Source organism: Sturnira hondurensis, unplaced genomic scaffold (assembly GCF_014824575.4).
Source record: "Sturnira hondurensis isolate 20B ecotype Veracruz unplaced genomic scaffold, ASM1482457v3 Scaffold0007578, whole genome shotgun sequence".
In the NCBI taxonomy this organism is placed as follows: Eukaryota; Metazoa; Chordata; class Mammalia; order Chiroptera; family Phyllostomidae; genus Sturnira; species Sturnira hondurensis.
Genome location: NW_028080209.1, coordinates 810,604 through 825,891, shown reverse-complemented (window position 1 = coordinate 825,891; position 15,288 = coordinate 810,604). Strand labels below are relative to the sequence as shown.

The 15,288-nt window shown below is 51.4% G+C and overlaps 1 pseudogene; it reads right to left on the bottom strand.

Annotated features, from left to right (window-relative positions):
* Nucleotides 1-1,404: 1,404 nt before the first annotated feature.
* LOC118991543 (PDZ domain-containing protein 4-like) lies at nt 1,405-12,539 on the bottom strand (annotated as a pseudogene).
* Between the last annotated feature and the right edge of the window lie 2,749 nt (nt 12,540-15,288).

Genomic DNA, 15,288 nt, shown 5'->3' with positions numbered 1-15,288 from the left:
AGTGTGAGGAAAGTAAGGGTAAACAAAAATTGTTTGGCTAATGAAATAGATTTTTCGGTTGTATTTGAGGTCTTGTTCCCTAGCATATGCATTCAATTTGGCTCAAACAAACTCATAAAAATTCTCTACAGGTTAGGATCCTTCTATTGACATTCACTTGGTGTCATTGGCAGGATTCCAAAGAAGCCCACCCAGGACCACCCTACCGGCACAGACCCAGGAAAAACTGGAGAGTGGACAGACCGTGCAACCCAGGGTCCCAGCAAGGGGGTACCCTCAAGGGCCCATTATGCCCCACCAGCTCCCCACTTTACACCAGGTAAATTTGGTGAGTTTCTCTCGGAATTGTGGTCCTCCTGCTTTAAGCAGTAGGCCATGAGTTTATCACAGATGCCCTTAGAAAATCCTAGAGGTGGATAGGGTTGAAATAACCCAGGAATAGAGATGTAATTTGTTGCTGTTTTTTTAAATGATTTTATTTACTAATCTTTAGAGGGGAAGGGAGGGAGAGAAGAAGAGAAATTTATTTTATTCTCCTCTAGGTGGAGCTAGGATCCTAATTAATATTCTCCTGCTTTAAAGAACACATTCTGTGCAGAGGGTCATCTGGCTTTTCCCTCAAAACCTTAGGACATTTCCCATGAGGATGAAAAACACCCCACAGTTTTAGTTCTCTGCAGTTATCCAATCAAGAAGGGAAGAGAAAGAAGTCCTGGATATTTACCCACCACGTTTCCCTGTGACAACCCTCCACCCCCAAGAAACCCAACCTAGTGGTTCAGTTTCTGGGTTAACGCACAGCTTCACTGTTCTCGGCTGATACCATGTTGGAGGGATTCTTTTTTTTAAAAAAAGATTTTATTTATTCATCTTTTTAGAGGGGGGAGGGAAGGAGATAGGGTGAGAAATATTAATGTACAGTTGCCTCTTGTTCATTCCCTCCTGGGAACTGGCCTGCAACCCAGGCATGTGCCTGACTGGGAAACAAACCACGATCCTTTGGTTCAAGGCCTGTGCTCAATCCACTGAGCTACAGCAGCCAGGGCTGGGATTCTTGACGGAAGAGAAAATCAGGGAGACCTCCTTCTCCTTATCAAACCCTAAATTAATCTATTGGTTCTGCTTTATAAGTAGAGGATGAAATGTTCAGAACTCTGAAATAAGTTAAAATACGTTGGTTTAAAAAAGTAACATAAAAAGGCAGTTTTGTTGTTGTGATGCCAGTGGCAGGCGGGTGTTCAGCCTGTCTGACTCCGGGCTGAGGCTCTCTGAGGCCCAGGGCCCCCGGGAGCTGAGGCGGCTCTCACTATGTGCACCAGCCTCTGAGGGCTGCCCAGGCCACACCTGCAGAGTGGGGTGCAGGACATCTCCTCCCCAGTCAGTCCAGCTGTCTGGGCACCCCCCTCACTGGGGCCCAGGCCACTCCCTCAGCTCCACCTGGGTCTTGTTGAAAGGTTTTTCTTGGGCTCTGCCAAGGAAGAAAGGCCAATAAGCCACAAAGTGAGGCAGGATAGAGCTTTATTGGGGTTTGTGCACCCGGGTGAGGTCCTCCAGTCTGCAGAGTGGGGCCGAGGAAGTTGTGCCCAAGCAGGGAATATGGTGGGGTTTTATTTTGGTTGGCTTTCTTTGTGGAAGCTGGGGATTGGTCCCCTTTGAACAAAGCGGCAATATATCATTGGTGGCTTTCCTCGGGCTCAGGTTGCTATGCGGATATTCGTTTTGGCAAAGCCCATGCTTTTGGCTCTCTGGTTTGATGTCAGCCGTCTTTTCTGGGGTTGTAGTTCAGCCTCCATTTTGTCCTACCCTGCCCATCCTGACACTTGTCACAAAGGCCTTTTGCTCTTACTCACGGGCTTTGGCTTCTGGAACCGTCAAGTCTGAGTACAGCCCTCAGAAGAGCAGCCACACTCCACATGGAGTGAGGCCCAGCCTTGGGCTCCATTATTTCTTCTTGGGTGGGCACGGCCCCCTCAGCCCCCAGTCTTGGCTCTCTCCCTTGCTCACAGAGGTGGTAGCTTCCAGGGTGAGACTTGGAAGCCAAGTCAGAGGCTCCTTGTCCCCATGACGCAGAGAGCAGGCCAGCAGGAGAGCTGCTTCCCAGTCTTCCCTCCCTTCCCACCCTTGCCCTTCTCTCCCCTTCCCTCCCCTTCCCTCCCCTTCCCTCCATCTCTTATTCCTCCCACCCACCTTCTTTTTTTTCTTTTAAAGATTTTATTTATTTATCTTTAGAGAGAAAGGGAAGGAGAGAAAGAGAGAAATATCAATGTATGGTTGCCCCTCATGATTCCCCTGCTGGGAACTGGCCTGCAACCCAGTCACGTGCCCTGACTGGGAATTGAACCATGTGGTTCGAAGGTCCGCGCTCAATCCACTGAGCTACACCAGCCAGGGCCCACCCACCTTCTTCCCAGCCTTCACTGAGGGGTGTCACCTTTGTCAGGCTGCCTGAAGGAGCTGTCAGCCCCCAGGGCAGGTGCACAAAACAGAAAAACAATTGGTGAGCGCAGGAAGGGAGAAAACCCACCAAAATCAGGGTTGCCTTTGTCTACAGGTCATTGCTGCTCCCAGCCAGGGGACAGTCTGCTCAGCTCCGAGGCTGGACGTTCTCTGGAGCTGAGCACAATCTTGTTCACCTCCTTTTTAGGTCAGCTTCCCCCTCCCCAAGAACCCACACTGAGAGAGCCCTGGAGGGGTGTGCATGGTGCATGCACCTGCCCTGCCTGGGCTCATGTTGCACACACATGTGCACACAACTGAAGGGGTGCCCCTGCTCCTCAGGGGCTTCTCTCTAGTAACAAAATCTTGTGCATACACACGAAGAAGGTGGGCACATATGTGCACACACACTGGATTCTCAGGGAGAGTAGGAGGTGGGGTCCCCTGAGGCTCACTGGACCTGGACTGAGCAGAGGGCTGCCTGAAGTGCAGTGGGCTCCCATCTGGGCGGGTCAGATATTGGCTGGGAGGCAGAGGGTTGTAGACCCACTTGATGTCAGCCTAGCGAGTGCCATGAAACAGCATGACAATAAAGCAGCTGGATGGTGATCCAGCTGTCTAGCATCTTCTTGTTCCAGTCCTGCATAGTTTTGCAGTGGCTCAAGGCAATGGTGCCTTGCTGTCCCAGTTTGTTGTTCCCTCAGGCCCAGCAGCTGACTCTACATTGGACACTCACACTGCTCCCGCAGCTCCCAGGCTGGATCAGGTGCTGCTTTTGCTTCTCCTTGCTCCAGGAGCTGCCTATTCTCATCTTGCTCCCCACATCATCCTTGGTGGTCCTGCCATGGCGTTTCACCTGGATCTTCAGGGCTAGTGCTTTTTGGAGGCAATCATGCACAGGCCGCTTGGCCACATAGCAGGTTCCATCGCTGCGCACCCTGACTGTCCACTCGGTGCGTGGTGGTCTGCCCACCCAAGGGCCAATGGCCAAACTCAAGTGGCCATGACTGGGATCCTCCCGGTCACGGCCCTGCCTGCTGCACACAGCTGTGGCAGTGCTTGCTCTCCTGGCCCTGGTGTCTGTGGCACCTAGAGAGGTAAGGGCTGCACTTGGGGCCAGGGTCACTCCTGCCTTGGGGCCATGGTCATGGTCCTCTGAATGCTGTTTCCAGCCCACCTCGGGATCCAGGGAGAGAGACCGGAACTTGGTGGGGCTCCCCTGTGGAGGAGATGCCTTGCAGTGTGTGGCGACAGGGGACTGGAGGGGGTGTGGTTGAAGCTGTAGTTGCCAGCAGCGGCTGCCTCAGGGGGCCTTGGTGAGCAGTGGGGTGCTGTGGCAGCTCTCTGCCTTGTTGTGGGTACTGGTGCTGTCTTTGTCAGACTTCTCAGGCAGCTCAGAGATGTCAGACAGCTCATGCTTCTTGGGCTTGCCACCGCTAACCCCTCTGGCCTCCACCCCTCCCGCTCTCAGAGGCTCTCCTCCTTCGGCAGTCAGGCCTTACATAGTGCCCCTGCAGCTGCCGCGTCTTCTCCATCAGCAGGACGTTGCATCACTGAAATTCCAGCTGCCTTAGCTCTTGCTCCAGCGTGGCCATCTCATGGCCCAGGCTCTCATTGCGGGCGAGTCCTTGGTGCTATTGCTGTAGGAGGTACAGTGGGGAAAGGAAGCCCAACTTGGACTGGTTGTGGTTCTCCAGGTGGCACTTGATCTCCAGCAGCTCCCAGCAGTGCTGGTGGTAGGTACTCCTGGTAGGTGAGGCCAGGGTGTTCCCCACGCCCAGCCCAGCCCCCTCAGCCAGCAGGGAGTTCAGGCTGAAGTGGGAGTCCCTACTCTGCAGGGTGTTCCCTTGCAGGCCAAAGTCGTGCAGGGTCCCAGGTGGCTTTTGGGGGCTCATCTTCCAGCAGGTCATGCTCAGAGCTTCCCCCTTGCGGATGCTTTTCCTTAGTCAGGCCCTCCCCACTGTCCAGCTCTTGGCTGTTGGTGATTTCTGGGCTCACATTGGAAGGGGCCCTTTCTCCTCTTCATTTCTGAGCTGCTGGGCTGGGGTGATTTCAACTTCCAAACACGCAGGTCCCCCTCACTCTCTAAGTCCAAGTCATCCAGGAAGTCATCTGGTCACTGTCCTTCCATCGCTTTGCCAGCGGGCTCTCAGGCCGGGCCACCAGCAGGGAGATGTTGGTGTTCTCCCCCTGGCTCTGCAAGGCCACAGCCTCCTCCTGGTTCTGGGCGTCCACACTGTGCACCTGGATGATTCAGTCTCCCTCTCCGATCTCGCCTTTGGCTGCAGTGCCGCCAGGACTCACCTCCCAGTGCCGATGCCCAGGTCCTCTCCACCGGCTGTGTGGCAGCAAACCGTCAGGCCCAGCCCATCCTGGTGGCTGGCTTTGCACAGCCCCCTCCTCATCCTCCTGCTGGTCCTCAGGGTCCACCTCCTGCTGGCCACTCTCACTGAACTCCACTGGGTCCTAATACTCACAGGTGAAGGGGGAGCTCAGAGAGGATGGAGGCTCCAGGGTGACTGTGGGTGTGGTGGGCAGACTCGGCTTGAAGGTGATGTCAGGCTGAGTGCCACTGTCCACCAGCTGCAGGCTGTGACAGGAGCCGTCCCCTCAGAGGTGGGGGCAGCACCTCAGCACCTGGATCTTCTGGGACTCCTTGGAGAAATGCAGGATCCCCACTGTCTGCTCCTGAGACAGCTTGGAGAGCTCCTTCCCACTCCCCTGGGGCATATCTCTGGGCTGCTCCTTGGGTTTCTGGACCAGGGACCCACACAGTCCCTCCCGCGGTGCTGGCCTGCGAGGGAAGCAGGGAAAACATGGAAATGCCTTTCACTGGCCCCTGTGCAGGACCTTAAACACGGTTTTTAAACCAAGTCCCTTTTGATTATTATTCAAGATAATATTACATTAACTATTGGGCATTACAAACTCTGGTTCCCCAGCCCTCGGCTGACAGGTTTGTTTGCTTCTTTCTTCTCACAACCCCGAACTCCGAAGCCTCTCTCATCTCAGTGCCCACAGTGCGGGCTCCTTCACAGTCAGGGTCCGGGGATGGGAAATTCTTCGGGCACAGAGTGACCGCCCCTCTCTTTTCACCAACGTGATTGGCAGTGAATATGTCGAATTACTCCTTCTCTTTCTCATTTGGGGCACTGGTTCTCAACTAGAAACATCACAGAATAGAAAGCAGGTTTAGTTTCTCATGGCAGGGAGCAAGAAACAGAAATTTCACACAATAGAATACTTTCGTCGGCATTCTTGGTTTGTAACTTCAGCTTTTCAAAAACTGCTTAATGCTAATAGGACTCATAAAACATTTGCAATAATAATTTCACATAATAATGACAAATTATGTGAATTTAGCTCTGTCTTCTACAATAACCAATGTTTCCAGAACACTAGGATTTAAGAGTGTTTTCTGTATCAGTGTGTGACTTGCTTTGATAAAAATGGATACTCACATTATCTTGAAAATTATCAACAAAATAGATGGTTTGTGCAGGTGCAGACAAGCATGAACCTGGCAGGTCCGACTGCCAAACTGCGAGAGGCCTGCTTACAAGGTCGGCCCCTGGCTGGCAGCCAGGAACTTGGACCAGGAGAGGGTTCCCACCTTTCTCGGGACTGGTGAGAATGTCCCTGAACTGTACAAACATTATGGTTTATGGTGACCCCTTCTGGGAGTCTGGGATTCTGGTCTGCGCCCAGCAGAGGGCGCCCATGTGACCAGCCCCCAAGACCCTCTGAGAGCTGAGTCTTTGCTGAGCTTTCTGGGGGCAGTGCTTCTTGTGTGGGGGCAACTCACTGCGGGGGGGAGTTGAGTGTGTCCTGTGTCTCCGACGAGAGAGAGAGAGAGAGAGAGAGAGAGAGAGGGAGAGGGAGAGAGAGAGAGACCCTTGGGAGCTCATGTCAGTTCTCCAGGCTTCACCCCACGTGCCTTTTCCCTTTGCAGATTTTGCCTTGTAACCTTTTGCTCTAATCAATCAGAGCTGTGAGTACAACTGTGTGATGGGACCTGTGAGTCCCAGTGAATCATCTGACCTGGGTGACCTTGGAGACCCCAACATAGTCCCTTATGGGAACTGGTACCTCATAATATTTAAAATCAACAACAAAAAAACAACTTCTAGTCATAATGTATAAACATATTTTATTAGACTGATTTCCCATAAGCCCATTCAAGAAAGTGAGTGAAGAAAGGAAACCTGAAGCTTGGTCAAGGCCGAGCTTTGGGAGACAGGTGACAGTGATGAGTGGGCACTGCAGGGACAGGAAGCTGTCTGACCCCTGCTGTGTGGAGTTTGGACGGAGGCAGCCATGCCATGAAACAACTAAAGGAAATAGGATGTCTGTCTCAGTCTCAAATATCAATTAAAATGATTTACAAGAATCCTAATGAACTGTGTTCTAAACTGGCCTGTGTGGAAAGACTGAGATGCACGTGCCTTTGACCCTGTGGAAACTGGAGACGGACTACCCTGTGATGGACGCACAAGTGAGGGAGCTCCGGGGGATTCGACAGACATGTAGTCACAGAGCGAGGCTGCTGCCTTAGCTGGTGCAAAGAGCAACATAAAGAGTGTGACCTGTGACGCTCTCGTGCCTGTCACGTGTCATCCTGATCACTGATGATTGTTACACTTGGAATGATCTCAGCACATTCTCAGTAATTGACATGCTTCTCTGTCTTTTGTGAATCTCACTGGCAAATTCAGGGTCAGTGCAGGGGCATCTGGGGTTGCAGGAGTGATGGTTCACCTCCTCACAGGTAAGGGTGCAACTTGAACTTGGGCATCCACAATGAAAGAAAGCACATTTTAGGAGGTCTTCTACCAGCTGCCCTCCTATGCAATAAGAAAATTGATCACCATCAAGTTTCTTTTTCCAGGCCTGGCTAAAATAACAATGACGTCCCCAGGCTCTTCACTGGTCACCAAACCCTTCAAGCATAAACATGGCCACGTGACCACGTCCCTCCTGCCGGGAAGAGAGGAGGACCCCGGTGTCGGAGTCAGATGGTCTTGTTCCTCAGGAAAGGGCATCTGTAGACTGGAGAGCTTGAGGAAAAGGAAGTGCAGTGAATTAAAACGCAGAGACGCAGAAAGGGGCGTTGAGGGCACAATTCTGCCCTAATGTCCAAGTTGGAGGCAGGAGGTTGCCGGGCAGCAGAAGGATCAGGAATGCTGGTTCCCAGGCTTTGGGTGATGTCTGTGGTCAGGTCAGCAGCCTGTGAAGAAGAAGAATCGAAGACAACCCAAGCTCAGAGGCTCCGTTTCCTCTCCCTCCCGATCCCAGGAGACAACAAATTAGAGCGAGAGGCTGAGTGTTGGTCTGAGGAACGATGGGAGAGAGTCTCTGGCGTTTCCTGGAGCAGTGGGGCAAAGCTCATCGCTTGCACCGACCCGAAGAGGGAACCGGACGATAGGCTCAACCTGAGTAAGAGGGTCAGCCTCGGAGAGTGTCTCCTGCTCCCCAGGGCACCCCCGTGGTGCATCCTGAGCACGGAGCACTCGTTCGTGCTCCCAGTGCNCCTGAGTAAGAGGGTCAGCCTCGGAGGGTTTCTCCTGCTCCCCAGGGCACCCCCGTGGTGCATCCTGAGCACAAAGCACTCGTCCGTGCTCCCAGTGCATGCTGCAGTGCAACACATCACACCCCGGAGGAGGAAGGGAGCAGAAAACCACCTATTGGCTGAGGTCCTTCCTGAAATGAAAGTGAAAGAGAAGTTGGATTTAGTAATTGAGGGAGTAAGGAGCAGCAGCCTTTTGGAAAGTTATACAAACCTTTGCATCCCACACCCACACCACTGGGAATGAAAGCAGAGCCCAAGCTGTAGACTTACGCTGACCCCAGGCTTAAAAGAACACCCTGCAGCGTGGGGTCCCTGCTCGGGTCTCAGGGACGCCGCTGGGCCCCGGTCTCGGTCTAGGCATCTTCTTCCCTCCACAGCTGTCATCGCCTGGTCAGAATCTCATCGCTGCGGCCTCATTTGCTCCGTCATTTAGCTTTTCTGTCTCAACTTCATCACTGAGTGAGGCAGTGGAAAGGCGATAGTCACCACTTTCCGGAAGTTTCTTACCTTGCTGGCCTCTGACATGGAGAATGAAGCTCTCGACAAGGGCGATGAGCCCCCAGCACGGAGCCCCCAACTCTCGTCAGCATCTTGCTCCCGGCAGAATCTGACAGAGCCTCTGGAAGGACAGACCCAGGGTCAGTCTCACCCCACCTGCCACGGTCCCTGGCCCTGCCCGACGCCTGGAGCCTGGCCTAGTCCACTGTGGAGACAAAGGGGAGGGCAGTGCCAGGCGTGGAACCACGGTGGGGGAGGAGCAGACGGAGAACGCACCCAGTGTTCTGGGTCTCGGACTGATGACACCCACAAGAGGCAAATGCTGGTTCTAGGTCAAGGCAGTAAGTCCCAGCATAAGGGACTGGAGGGAGATGGAAGGGAGGGGCCAGGTCCCAGTGTGAGGGCCAGTCATGAAGGTGATCGCTTTTCTGGGATTTTCTGACTAGGGGTGATTCTTTAGGAGTCCCCTAGGGCAGGGATAGGTGCACCCCAGAATCACCAGAACCCTGCTGCTCCCAGCCTAGACCATGGTTAGGGGGTTGGTGAGGACACGCGGGATGGTGTGGCCCCAAAGGGTAGTGAGTGGATTCTGAGCCTGGAGCCCAGAGGGTTATCGAGAGATAAGTCACCCCACTCCCTGGTGACAGGTCTGTCCAAGCTGGCGTGCTCCACTCGGCAGGTGTAGACGTCTCCCTGCTGGGGGTCATGTCCAGCATCACCAGGGTCTGGAAGGTCCAGTCTCCGTTATGGATGGGGTTGGTGGTCATGACCCCAGCTGTTTCCTCCTGTCTGTTCAGGAACCAGCGGACTTGAATGTTTCTGGGATAGAAATCCGTCACATGGCAGACAAGAAGGTAGGGGTGCTGTAGGGGTGCCTTCTTGGAGGGGGACACATTCACTTTAGGCTGGACTAGGAGCGGGGAGAAGAATCTTGTTAGGATAACTGTGACAGTTAATGCAGTGCATTTAGTGATTTTCTTGCCAAATTGACCTCTAGATGTTAGAGGTGGATATATTGTCTGTTAAGCCATTCAGAGACAGAAGCTGGGGAAGAGTGCAGGAAAAACAGAATAAAATGTTCAGATGTTCCAAGAACGGCCTTGCTGTACACAATGCAGAGAGAGCAGGAGGAGCAGGAGAGGGGCCCGGTTGGCACTCGGTAACACTCGTCAAAAACAGGTGACGTAGTAACTAAGGTTCTTTGAACAGAAGTGTTGAACCAGCTATGAAATTACCTAAATGTTCGTTTCCCTGTCTTGTTCAAAAGGATGCATAATCCTTCCAGATACTGTCTTGGAATCAGAATGTATCCGATAGTCAATAGCATTCCTTTGGTCTATCAGTCTGGTCTCCACAGCAGAAAGAGGTGAAGAATGGAGCCCCCTGATTCAGTCTTCACTTAACCCGCATGTCTCCAAAAAATGTTTGCAGCAAGATCCACAAACCCAATGTCCTCAGCTCTTTCATGTTGGATTAGCAGGGAGTCTGGCCCTTTCCCAGGTGGGCTGGCCCCTAAGCACGGCGAAGCTCTTGGGTCCAGGCCACCCAGCCTGGGACACGCTGGGGCCTGGAGACGGGGAGGAGGCCTCTCCCCTCCTCTGCTGCCCAAGCCCAGCCCTTCCAGGGTCTTCTCTTTCCCACCCGCTGCTCACCTCTGCGCTTCACGGTGAAACCCTCATCCAGCTGGCAGCTGTGTGTGCACACCGTGTCCACGGCGCGCTTCGTCAGCTCCAGGACCTCCCCTGGAGGTTCCAGTTCCTGGCCATCATGTGCCCGAGCTCAGTCACAGCCACAGACACCCCCACAGCACTGTCAAACTGGACGTCTCTGTTGTAAATGTGTCGCTCCAAGAAGCGGGTGTCCCATTGAACTCACAGCAGTAACTGCTCCTCTGGTTCACACGGCACTGTGTGCAGGTGAAAGACCAGGGCAGGGCTGAGTGGGAGAGGCCACGATGCTCGCGGGACCCACTGCCCACGTCCCTGTGTGCACCCTTCACTGTTTGCTGAGCGGCACAGCCAGGACCACGCAGTTCCTGTCTTTGCCTTTTCCCCCTGGGTCCCCATTTTCTTTGCGGCAGAGCGTCCACTACAGAACTCAGAGGGTCACTCTACCCTCCAACCCAGGGCCTAGAGCTTGGCTGAAATAGATGCCGTGTGTTCACCACACCCTCAGTGTTTTCTCTGTCTCTTCACATCACCTCCAATCTCTTTGACATTCTCAATAAATCAACAAACCAGTACAATATTATCTTTTTGCTGCTGAGGTAAAGGTATTTTCTTTACTCCTGTCACCTGGCATGGTTAAATGAGAAAATACACATTTTCCTCACACCCAATCATAAGATTTTGGGAAAATCATAGACCCTCCCTGGACCAGTTTTTGTACCCAATAAATGGGGGATTTAACTACATAATCTCTGAAGTCGTCTCCAGCATTAATAACAAAGAGCCCTGCCTCAGGGGCCACAGTGTGGCCACAGTGACAGGTGGGTTCCCAGAGGACTGGGAGCTGGTGCAGGGGCACAGGAGGCCGGTCTGCAGTTCGCTGAGACCTGGAGGCCCAGCAGTCATGCAGGAAGCTGCTGTTCATCGGGGTCTAAAGAGGAGCAGAGGGCAAGAGCGCTCTGGCAGAGGTGCCCAGAGACCAGAGCGGAGCCACAGGAAAGGGAAGAGGGGTGACCTAGGTCAGGGTAGGGCAGGCGGGCAGTGGTGCCGCCAGCTGTCTGTGCCTGGGGCCCCGGGGTTTTTCCTGCAGGGAACGGGCGTCATCTGATCTGTGCAGCAGGAAGGCCCTGGAGGGAGGTGGGGCACGGACTGGACCTTCCACAACAGGCAAGAAGCCGAGAGGGTGGAGACGGGATGAAGAAAAGGAGATTCTGAAGCAAAGTCTATACGAACTAGGGAGGGGGAGGACGGCCTCTTCCCACGTACAGCTCTGAGACCAGTAAGTGTGATGCTTAAGGTCGTGGCCTCTGGGTGGAGACGACCTCGCTCCTCGCTCCTCTTCCCTCTCAGTGACGTGGTAGCTGCGTGACCTCAGTGAGACACAGTGTCCTTGTACTAAAATGGGGACAGTGATGTTCTCTGACAACACCGTGTGGGTTAACACAGCCCCCAGAAGGGAGGCTGTGACATTGGCCTACGACACAGTACGGGCTCAGGTGATAACGGCTGTGATCACGTCCAGGCGTTTATTCATGAAGGGAGTGAGGACACGGACGAGAGCATCCTGTCACACTGCATTCAGGCCTGGCTGCCACCCACCACTCGGGCATCTGTCAGGTCCACTTCTTCCCTGACCCTTCCCTTCCCAAACTCACACAATTTAAAGTGTGCACTCTCCACCCCTCACCGTCCCCAAACGGCTCTGACAAGGGCCAGTGTCCGATTCACTGAGCCACACCAGCCAGGGCATTTTTATTTATATTTTTATATGGCACCTAACCTAAGCCTTAGTACATACTTATGAATCAAACAAAGAATGAGAAGAGAATTGGTTATATTTTAAAAAAATGTTTCTAGCTTTCTTAGGTATATTTGACAACCCAAAATTGTACATGTTGCCCTGGCTGATGTGGCTCAGTGGATTGAGCACCAGCCTGAAAACCCAAAGGGCCCCAGTTGGATTCCCAGTCAGGGCAGGTGCCTGGGCTGTGGGCCGGGTCCCCGTTGCTGACCTGTGTGAGGCAACTGATCAGTGTGTCTCTTACACATCAATGATTCTCTCCCTCTCTTCCTCCCTTCCCCTCTTTCCAAAAATAAGTAAGTAAAATCTTTTTAAAAACTGCACATATTTACGGTGTGTGACCAGATGGCCCCACACACGGCCCGTTGTGAAATGTTGTGCGACAGTCTCTCAGCACAGCCAAGGCCGTCCCCGCATCCCTCCCCTCACACAGCTGCTTCCCCCTTGTCTCTTCCCCTGTGTGTTGAGAGCGCCCACAGTCCACTCCTAACTTTTAAGTGCGCGGCCCAGTCCCGTCGGTATGGCCCGCGCCGCTCTGTGTGGTGCTGCGGGACGCACTCACCTGCATGACTGTGACCAAACTTCGTCCTCCTTGGCCGGCCCCTCCCAGCCCCTCCCGCCGGCCTCGGGCGGTCCCGGCCCCGCTCTCTGTTTCTGTCCCTTCCACTGGGTTGGAGTCCACGCAGTGTTAGTCCTTCTGCATCTGGCTTGTTTCACTGAGCGTGATGTCCTCCGTGGTCGCCCACGTTCTCGCAAACGGCGGGATTCCCCTCTTTTAAAAGGCCGAACAATATTTCACGGTGTCCATGCGCATTTTCTTGCCCGTCCAGCAGTCTATGGACATTCAGGTTGTGTTTATAGGTTGGCTGTTGTGAATAATGCTGAAACGAATATCTCTTCAACATCGAGATTTTATTTGCTTTGGATATATACTCCGAAGGAGTGGGGTTGCTGTATTATATGGCAGCTCTATTGTTACTTTGTTGAGGAATCTCCATACTGATTTCCACAGTGGCAGTCCTAATTTACATTCCCACCAAAGGTGTACAGTTGTTCCTTTTTCTCTCCCTTCTTGCCAACATTCATTGTCCTCCGTGTTTTGATAATAGCCATTTTAACAGGTGTGAGGTGATATCTCATTGCGGTTTTGGTTTGCATTTCCATGGTAACTAGTAAAGTTGAGCACCTTTTCATATACCTGTTGGTCATTTATATTTGTTCTTTGGAAAATGTTTATTTAGGTCCTTTGTTAATTTTTAATCTTNCATTTTCTTACCCATCCAGCAGTCTGTGGACATTCAGGTTGTGTTTATAGGTTGGCTGTTGTGAATAATGCTGAAACGAGTACGGAGGTGCAGATATCTCTTCAATATCGAGATTTTATTTGCTTTGGATATATACTCCGAAGGAGTGGGGTTGCTGTATTATATGGAAGCTCTATTGTTACTTTGTTGAGGAATCTCCATACTGATTTCCACAGTGGCAGTCCTAATTTACATTAAAGGTGTACAGTTGTTCCTTTTTCTCTCCCTTCTTGCCAACATTCATTGTCCTCCGTGTTTTGATAATAGCCATTTTAACAGGTGTGAGGTGATATCTCATTGCGGTTTTGGTTTGCATTTCCATGGTAACTAGTAAAGTTGAGCACCTTTTCATATACCTGTTGGTCATTTATATTTGTTTTTTGGAAAATGTTTATTTAGGTCCTTTGTTAATTTTTAATCTTTATTGTTATAGAGTTGGATGACCTCCTTATACATTTTGGATGTCAACCTCTTATCAAATAGATGGTTTGCAAATATTTTCTCCCGTTCCATAGATTTCCTTTTTACTGTGTTGACTGGTTTTTTCCTGTGCAGAAGCTTCTAGTTTGATGCAGTTCCATTGTCTGCATTTGCTTTTGCTGTGTATGCTTTTGGTGTCATGCCAGTAAAATCATTGCCAAGACCAACGTCAGAAAGCTTTTCCTCTGTGCTTTCTTCTAGAAGTCTTGTGGTTTCAGGTCTTACATTAAAGTCTTTAATTCATTTTGAGTTGATTTTTGTATGTGGGGTGAGATAAACGTCTAATTTTATATATTTCTGCAGTTGGATACACAATCTGTCAGTATCTCTCACTGCAAAGACTGCCCTTTCCTCATTTTATGTTCTTGGAACTTCTGTCAAATATCAGTTGACTATAGATGTGTATATTACTTGCGGGTTCTCTATTTCATTCTATTGGTGTATATTTTTTATGCCAGTTCCATAGTATTTTGATTACTGCAGCTTTGTAATATATTTTGAAACCAGGAAGTGTGATTCCTCCTTGTTCTTCTTGCTAAACATGATGGCCAGAGGGAATGAATTATAAATGACTATCTGTAATATAATTGGGTGTTATCTATTGAGGGAGTCTTTAAGTTGCAGCTTTTCTATATCACTTAAAATGTAAGTGGAAACTCCAGATTGAATTTATCACGCAACTCCCCAGGCCACAGAAATGAGGTCAATGCTGCCCAGAGGCAGAAGGAAGGAATTCGAAGAGTATGTCAACCCGAGGCTCACCGTGTCTGTTCAGGGTTGAGTCAGGGAACCCAGGCTCCAAATGAAGCTTCTCTGCCTGTTTTTCCTGCTGCTCAGGAGTCTCACCAAGCTGCTGTCAAGGAAACTTGAGGTTCCAGGAGCAGAAGGAGGAGGGCGTGAGGGGGTCTGGACATTGTCTCTGTCACTGTGGAGATGGCCCGAGTTGATACGGTGTATCAACAGTTCAATCTGGTCACAGTTCTTATCCTTCCTCAATGTCCCATGTGCCCTAACTTGAAGCTGCTCCACTGGGAGCTCAGGTGGGAGGTGGGGGAGCTAGCCTCAGGAGCCACCACAAAACCCTCAGTGAAAACACACAACTTTTAACCTGTGAGGATCCAGCCGCACTTCCTTTCTCTCCGACCTTCTGAGCCTGTCTTCTTGCCCAGTGTCCCCTGCCGGTGAGTTCCTGGCCCCATCCAGTTTGGGGTCCCTGTGACATCCGTCTTATACCTGCCCTCCCTGCTCTGCTCCTCGACGTGTAACCCCCACTGATAGTTTTCCCCATCTGTTTTCAATCAGGACACATTTTTGTTGGTCCTGAATAGTGGTTTGAGTTTTTCTTTTTAAAAGCACTCGACTTTTCCCTCCCTAATGAAATAGTATTTGCAAAGCAGGTAGGTGTCACACAAAGTTTTTTCAAAACTGCTTTTTTTGGTGTGTGTGTGTGTGTGTGTGTGTGAAAAATATTAGTTTGCGAAACTCTTGAAGACGTCTGAACTTTCTAGAGTAAAGCTTGAAAACTTCTGTAAG